The sequence below is a fragment of the Phacochoerus africanus genome, chromosome 5 (genome assembly GCF_016906955.1).
Source record: "Phacochoerus africanus isolate WHEZ1 chromosome 5, ROS_Pafr_v1, whole genome shotgun sequence".
Taxonomy (NCBI): Eukaryota; Metazoa; Chordata; class Mammalia; order Artiodactyla; family Suidae; genus Phacochoerus; species Phacochoerus africanus.
The window spans coordinates 83,882,412-83,890,850 of record NC_062548.1 but is presented as its reverse complement, the minus strand read 5'-3'; the positions used below and the strand labels follow the sequence as shown (position 1 = coordinate 83,890,850).

Sequence of the window (8,439 nt, the reverse complement as noted above, 5' to 3'; positions counted from 1 at the left end):
GATTAACAATATTGATTCATCCAATCCAAGAGCATCTCTCCATTTCCTTGAATCACCTTTAATTTCCTTTATTGTTTTGTAGTTCTCAACATATAAATCTTTCACTTACTTTCAAACAAGAGCACTTTTGACCCCCAAAGGACATGTTATGTCTAGAGACAGTTTTGATTGTTATGACCATTATCCCAAAACTGGGTTTGCCTCTTGGTGGGTGTTAACAGACACAACTGAGGTGAAGATTGGCAGAGGGAAGGATTGCAGCAAGTAAGAAGAACACTAGGGCTTTCCCAAAGCAGTATCTTCCCAAAAGCAAAACTGGGGAAGTTTTCAGCTAAGGGTACATGCATATTCATGAAGGGGCTTGAGTGGAGGAATTTAGCATAGAATTGGGGCAAAAGTTGACAGAGTCCAAGTCTTAGTTGATTGAAGGCAGGAGGGTTAACATCATTATTCCATCTACACTTGGGTGGGGGCCTTAGTTCCTGCAGAACTCAAAGACGGATCATTATGAATATTTCTTGAGGAGGAACTAGCACTCTGCTCTATCACTGCACTATTATTTGACTGCCTTTTATCTGGTCCTGAATTTCTTTCCTTAAGATCACTAATTATTAAGATCTATTCAAGGGCAAGAATGGCAGTCAGGCTTAGATCACCAATGGCTTAGGCCAAAATGACTTCTCTTATGTCAAGAAAGCCATTCCTGCCTCTCTTTCTCTGGGGACCCCCTAACCTATTTGCTTATATGATTAGAAAGCTGCTACTGGCACCTAGTGAGTAGAGGCCAGACATGCTGCTAAATGTTCTGAAATGTACAGATGAAGCCTCACAGTAAGGATTAACTGGTCCAAAGGATCACTAGTGCTAATGTGGAGAAACTGACTTGGGTCCATCTCACAATCTCCCCCTTCCCACCCCACCCCTACCCCATGATTTGATTTCTTTTATTTATTTTTTTTAGGGCTGCACCTACAACATATAGAAGTTCTCAGGCTAGGTGTCAAAGCAGAGCTGCAGCTGCCAGCCTACAGCACAGCCACAGCAACACCAGATCTGAGCTGCATCTGTGACCTATCCCGCAGCTTGTGGCAATGCTGGATCCTTAACTCACTGAGTGAGGCAGGGATTGAACCTGCATCCTCATGGATACTAGTTGGGTTCGTAACCCACTAAGCCACAATGGGACCCCACCCCCACCCCCGCTGCCACCCCGTGACCTGATTTCTGTTACAGCAGTGGTCCAGGGTCCTGGGTGGGGGGCACATGCATTCTCACTTCAGTATCTCTTAGAGGCCACATCAGAACATGAAGGACTCAGTTTGTACTCCAGCTACAAGTTCATGCAAACAAAATAAGGATTTTTGAGGTACTGGAGTGCAGCAGAAATGAATCTGACTAGGAACCTTGAGGTTGCAGATTCGGTCCCTGGCCCACTCAGTGGGTTAAGGATCCAGTGCTGCCATGAGCTGTGGTGCGGGTCACAGAGGTGGCTCAGATCTGGCATTGCTGTGGCTGTTGTATATGTTGGCAGCTGTAGCTCTGATTAAACCCCTAGCCTGGGAACCTCCATATGCTATGGGTGCAGTCCTAAAAAGCAAAAAAAAAAAAAAAAAAGAATTTTGAGGTACTAACACATATAGGTGATATTATTTTTATATCAGGCTCTGTATTAAGTAAGCATTTTACATATTTTACCTTTGGCAATTTTTGTAAGCCAGCTTAGATGCTGTTATTATCCCTATTTCAAAGACTGGGGAACTGAGACTTGAAAAGGTTAAGGAACTCACCCAAGGCCGCAGAGCCAATAGGTGACAGGGCCAGGTTTCCAGCCTAAACAGGCAGACTGACTCCGGCACTGACAAACATATCCAGGCAAAGTAAAGATGGCACATTCCTAGGGTGTCCCATCCTCTGGGACAGAGGGATCAGCACCCCTCACTCCTTAGCATATCTGTAGCCCCGACTCTCCAAGCTGGGCGGGGAGCAGCCTGACCTGCTGTGCTTCTTAAAGAGGGGAGAGCAGAGAGAAGGGAGAGGCGGGCTGGTTTTGTACAAGGGACAGTAAAGACAGAGACCAACAGGAAGAGATGGGCGAAGAAGGGAGGCTTGGAAGCCCTTTATTATTTATTATAGCAGAGGAAAGAATGGGAGGTTTGTTTCTAAGCCATAAATAACCTCCTTTGATCCCTGTACATATCGGAGATAAATGAGTCACTTAGGCCTCAGAAATTAATGATTGTTCCAATTATTACCTTAAGTGACCTTCCAGCATTAGTAATCCCTACCACTCCCTGCAAAGAAGCTGTGTCAGGGTTTGACCAGGGTGGGGGAAGAGGCCATTCTGAAGTGGGGAGCGTTCTTTCGGTGACCGAGCTCACTTTGCAAAGAGGAAACAAGTCTCAGCTCTTAGGGCCCAAGAAGAGCTGGAGCCAGACCCCAATCTCTGGGCTCTGCTTCTGTCTTTGCCTTTAGGACCCTGCTGACTCCTGACCTCCCTGAGAGGGTGGGTGTAGAAGGATCTGCAGAGCTGCCTGGCCATCTGGAAGCAAGCAGGGGTTTGGTGCCAAGTGAACACGACCTTCTGACCTTCCGCAGGCCCCTTCCCATTCAGATTCGAGGAAGAGCTTTGAAGTTTCCTTTGTGTTCGTGTTTTCTTAGCCCTGATCCCGCTGTACTGGAATGAGTGTGCAGCCCTGCCCATCCCTGGAGATTTATCCCCCATCTACAAAAACCTTAGAAAAATACTGCAAGCTCCACCCATCATCCCCAAACCACTGACTGCTTTTTCCTCAGGCGAAAATACAAAGGAGAACCTCAGAACCCCCACCAGGAGACATTCTGTTCGTGTTTATAGTTTCTCCAGAGACATTCCGATGACACCCCCTCCACCCCACCCCCGGAAACCAGATCCCAGGGCAGGAGCTCCTAAGATGTGCGTGTTGGGAGGTATGGAGAACACGGCCAGGGGAAGGGTCAGAGCACAGACTGTCCCTGAAGCCTCCAGGCTGCCGGCTAGGGCAGTACAGGCAGACCCCAGAGAGAAGAAAAAGCAGGTGGTTTCAACCTTTCTGGTCACACCCAGTGAGCCAACCACTGCGCTTTGTGTAGACAAATATTGGTCTCAGGAATTTTGTTTCTCTGAAAGTCACAAAAGGGCCTCTTCTGTCATATTGCTCAGAAGGTTGGTAAGTCAGTATTGAAAAAGAAGGTGTGGAGGGGAGGGTCAGGGGGCAGTGGAGTGTGTTTTGAAGAAATACTGAAGACAGTTAGATAGAGGAGAGAGAGAGGGAGAGGGGGAAAACTAGAATCCCAAAGCAGCTTTAGAAGATTTTACCTGGTTTGCTGTTCAGGGTGGAGACTCTTAGAAATGGTGCCATCTTGTGGTTATTAAGGGGAATTACAACATGTCTGTATATGTCTGTCTCTCTCCGTCCTTCCCTCTCCCTCTCCTCCTTCTCCCTCTCTCTCTCTCCCTTCCTCCAGGCCATATTCCAAAGTCAGATGTTCTTTTTTTTTTTTTTGTCTTTTTGCCATTTCTTTGGCCGCTTCCGCGGCGTATGGAGGTTCCCAGGCTAGGGGTCTAATCAGAGCTGTAGCTGCCAAGCCTATGCCAGAGCCACAGCAACGCGGGATCCAAGCCGCGTCTGTGACCTACACCACAGCTCGTGGCGACGCCGGATCTTTAACCCACTGAGCAAGGCCAGGGATCGAACCAGCAACCTCATGGTTCCTAGTCGGATTCGTTAACCACTGCGCCACGACGGGAACTCCATTTTTTTTTTTTTAAAGTCAGATTTTCAGATTTCCTTATACAAGTTTCTAGAATGGAACCGTCCAAAACCAGTACCTACCAGCCACATACATTACTTTATACTTAAATGTACATTAATTGTGTGAAATACAATGTAAAGTTCACTTCCTCAGTCACACTAGCCACATGTCAAGTGCTCAGTAGACCCATGTGACTAGTGGCTACTGTACTGAACAGCACAAGTGTAGAATGTTTCCTTTGTGGCCAAAAATTCTACTGAATAATGCTTTTTTAGAAAGTTCAGAGCTGGCGTTTCCATCATGGCTCAGCGGAAACGAATCTGACTAGTATCCATGAGGATACAAGTTCGATTCCTGGCTTCACTCAGTGCGTTAAGGATCGGGCGTTGCTATGAGCTGCGGTGTAGGTCGCAGATGCATCTCGGATCCCGCGTTGCTGTGGCTGTGGTGTAGGTCGGCAGCGGCAACTCTGTTTTGATCCCTAGCCTGGGAACCTCTGTGTGCCATGGGTGCAGCCCTCAAAAGACAGGGAAAAAAAAAAAAAGGTTCAGAGTTGTCATTTGATAGAACATTACAGCAATTCAGAAGAAATATAGTTTAGAGCCTGCTTTCTGCTTTCAGAGTGCCTACTGGTTGAAGATTTACGGAGCAATTTCTCTCCAAACGATTTCCTCCCTCCCACTGTTAGAGAGGGCTCCAGGAATGGCCAGGGCAGTGCCTGTATTTTGGTAAGAAAAGCAGACCCGGAGTGGGCTACACCTGGGTTAGAACCCAAGCTCTGCCACTTAGGCTTCTCTGGGCCTTGGTTTTCTCATCAGTTTCTCTGGACTTTTCCAGTTCTACCAGGCTGTGATCTGCCAGCGTTTTATGAGAGCTGACGTCAAACCAGGAAGGAGGCACCCATAGCATCTGCAAATGCAGGGGCTCAAGCTGCGGATCTTGGCGCTCCACCCAGCCTCCACCAAATAGCCCCAAAGCCATGTCCACATACCTCTCAGGTGAGTCCCTATTTACCTGGTGAAATACCTGTTTGGTGTTTGACACAATTCTTTTTTTTTTTTTTTGTCTTTTGTCTTTTTAGGGCTGCACCCGAGGCATATAAAATTTCCCAGGCTCGGGCCCAGTCGGAGCTACAGCTGCTTACATCACCAGCCACAGCAATGAGGGATCAGAGCTGCGTCTGTGACCTACACCACAGCTCATGGTAATGCCATATCCTTAGCCCACTGATTGAGGCCAGGGATCGAACCTCGTCCTCATGGATACTAGTCATGTTCGTTAACCCCTCAGCCATGTCGGGAATGCCTCAATTCTAACTTTAACATTAATTCAGGGGTTCCCATTGTGGCGCAGCAGAAACAAATCCGACTAGGAACCATGAGGTTTCGGGTTCAATCCACGCCCTCGTTTAGTGGCTTAAGGATTGGCGTTGTAGAGGCGGCTGGGATCTGGCGTTGCTGTGGCTGTGGCTAGGACGGCAGCTGTAGCTCCGATTAGACCTTTAGCCTGGGAACCTCTGTATGCTGCAGGTGTGGCCCTCAAAAGAAAAAAAAAAAAAATTCATTCACATATTCAGCACATATTTATTGTGATCTCATGATGTGCCAGACAGTGTCTTTAAGACCTGGAGACTGCCTGTAAATAAAAACATCTCGCTCATACACTTAGCATTTTAACTGGGGAGACAGCCTTTGGGCATGTAAATACATCACATAATGGGAAGCAGTGTTAAATGTAAGGAAGAGAAATCAAGTGGGGTGATTGTCAGGCTATTTCAGACAATAATTGACTAGGCCCGAAGTTTATAAGCAGCTGACATCCGTTCAGAGGCCTGAGTGAGACGAGGGCGTGGGCAGAGTGCATATCCAGGAAAGAAGGAATCCTTAAGTGTAAAGGATGCAAAGGCCTCTGTGTGATCTCCTTGGGGTTGTGGCTCCAGCAGAAGCAGCTGTAGGAGCTGGTACACGAGGTAGTCCAGGGGTCTAGATTCTGGGGCTGAGAATAGATCCGAATTGTATCCTTCCTCTGGCCAGTGCTGTCATTAGCCTGAGATCCCTTTAGAGAAATCCATTTGTCTAGGGCCCACGGAGCCTGTGGGAGGCTACGCTTAGTGTCTGGTCAGTTCTCTCAAGATGACTGTTCTCTTGCTCTCTCTACCTCCCCTGCTCGACCTGTCCCAGTCCCTGCTTCGCCTACACCCCATTCGCCTAAATGACCTTCCTACATACTTGCCCCAGGTCCCAGCCAGTGATTGTTCTTATCAAGGGGTGGTAAGGGGCGTGCCCCTCGGGTTATTTCCCTGGTAACCGATGAGTCAACCAATTCCTCCTGTAATTGGCAATCTCCCCCTGCCCTTCCCCTGCTTCCTGCTACCTGTCCTGTCCGCTGGGCGCGGTGGCTGTTGCTCCAGGATCTTGCTTCAGTCTTGGAAGAGCACCCCGCTCCCACCCCCAGCCATTAAACCACTGATGTCTCTGTTTCTGACGCAGGGCTCTTTCTTGGGCCTTGAAGCTGGACAAGCACAGGGCCTATAGGCCTGCAGGATGCGACTCAACATCGAGGTCCACATTCAGGACCTTTTCTGGCTCCTATTCTTCTGAATCCAGAAGCTGACTCCCCCTTCATCCCCATGGAGAAGCTTAATTAACATACAATACAAAGATGACAGTTTCTAGATTCTCAAATAGAAGTTGCCCATAAAACTCCCTAAAAATGGAACTGCCCCATTTCTTAGGGCTTCAGTTTTGCTCCCCCTCCTTTTTTAAAAGCAACATTTAATTGTTTTAATAACAAAGTAATATATATATATATACACATATATACAATATATAGACATATATACACACATATATACATATATATGTATACACAGTTTAGAAGTCTAGTTCTCCTGGATTTCCCTTCACGGCTTAGTGGTTAACGAATCTGACTAGGATCCAGGAGGATGTGGGTTCAATCCCTGGCCTTGCTCGGTGGGTTAAGGATCTGGCATTGCCGTGAGCTGTGGTATAGGTCACAGATACGGCTCAGATCCCGCGTTGCTGTGGTTGTGGTGTAGGCTGGCAGCTGTAGCTCCAGTTCTACCCCTAGCCTGGGAACCTCCATATGCCGCGGGTGCAGCCCTAATAAGAAGAAAAAAAAAAAAGTCTAGGAGTTCTGTGGCTCAGCAGGTTAAGAATCTAGCAGTTGTTGGAGTTCCCGTCGTGGCCAGTGGTTAATGAATCTGACTAGGAACCATGAAGTTGCGGGTTTGATCCCTGGCCTTGCTCAGTGGGTTAAGGATCCGGCATTGCCGTGAGCTGTGGTGTAGGTCACAGACCTGGCTCAGATCCTGTGTTGCTGTGGCTCTGGCGTAGGCTGGTGGCTACAGCTCTGATTCAACCCCTAGCCTGGGAACCTCCATGTGCCACGGGAGCAGCCCTAGAAAAGGCAAAAAGACCAAAAAAAAAAAAAAAAAGAATCTAGCAGTTGTTACTGCAGTGGCTCAGGTGGCTGCTGTGGTGCGGGTTCAATCCCTGGCCTGGGAGCTTCCATATGCTGTGGGTGAGGCCAAAAAAAAAGTTTGCAGTATCTCAAGTTCATAATAAAGAAGAGCATCCTTTCTCCAGAGGCAAGCACATGTAGTATTTTGGCTGTGTCTTCCCCTATTTGAGAAGCTGACTTTTTTTTTTTTTTGGATTTTCAGGACCGCACCCATAGCATATAGAAGTTTCCAGGCTAGGGGTCCAATCAGAGCTGCAGGGATTGAACCTGCCACCTCTTGGTTCCTAGTCGGATTCGTTTCCACTGCGCCATGACGGGAACTCCTTTCTTTATTTCTTAAGGCTTAATTTCTCCTTAGGCAGGGAGCCAACTGCTTCCAAGTAAAACTGCTCCCAACTCCATTGATGTCAGAGCCATTTGGGTTTGCTTTTCCAACATACGAGTCAACAAGAATGAGTCAGATGTTTCCTGAGTGGCCCGTGGGTGGATGAGGTGACGGATTTCATTAGGTTACTTGACTCAGAAGGTTAGAAACACCTACAAGAAAAGAAGCCTGAAGACTTGATACCTTTTTTTCCAGTGTTTGCATTCCCAGTGCTGAGCAGGGGCCCCGTTCTATTCCCAGAGAGCCTGGGTGGCCAGATCAAATAACCATTACCGAAATAAAAAGCAAAACAAACATACGTAGGCACACACAAGATCCGTCGGAATGTTACAAAACATCTTCACAGTGAATTTAGTCTTTTTGCTTTTTTGTGGTTTTGGCAATTGCTTTATTTGGGTGTGTTCTTAACCCATCATTCTTGAAGATTTCAGAGGGTTCTATTCAAGAGGAATTCTTTTCTTTTTTTCTTTTTAGGGCTTCACCTGTGCCAAATAGAAGTTCCCAGGATAGGGATTGAATTGGAGCTTCAGCTGCCGCCGGCCTATGCCACAGCATAGCAAAGGGGGAATCTAAGCTGCATCTGCAATCTACACCGCAGCTCATGGCAATGCCAGACACTTTAACCCACTGAGCAAGGCCAGGGATTGAACCTGCATCCTCATGGATACTAGTCAGGTTCTTAACTCCATGAGCCACAGCAGGAACTCCTCAAGAGGAAGTCTTCTGAGAGAAAGTGTAAGTTGTTCCTTGTAAAATTTCACATGTTAGGGAACTCAGGTTGACTGCAGCTCCAGGCTCTT

The 8,439-nt window shown here is 47.4% G+C and overlaps 1 long non-coding RNA gene across 1 annotated transcript; it reads left to right on the top strand.

Annotated features, from left to right (window-relative positions):
• The first annotated feature begins 4,405 nt into the window (after positions 1–4,405).
• LOC125128033 (uncharacterized) lies at positions 4,406–8,142 on the top strand. Its single transcript, XR_007135123.1, has 3 exons — positions 4,406–4,499; positions 4,609–4,769; positions 8,114–8,142. It is a non-coding gene; the product is annotated as an uncharacterized LOC125128033 (long non-coding RNA).
• Positions 8,143–8,439: the final 297 nt, after the last annotated feature.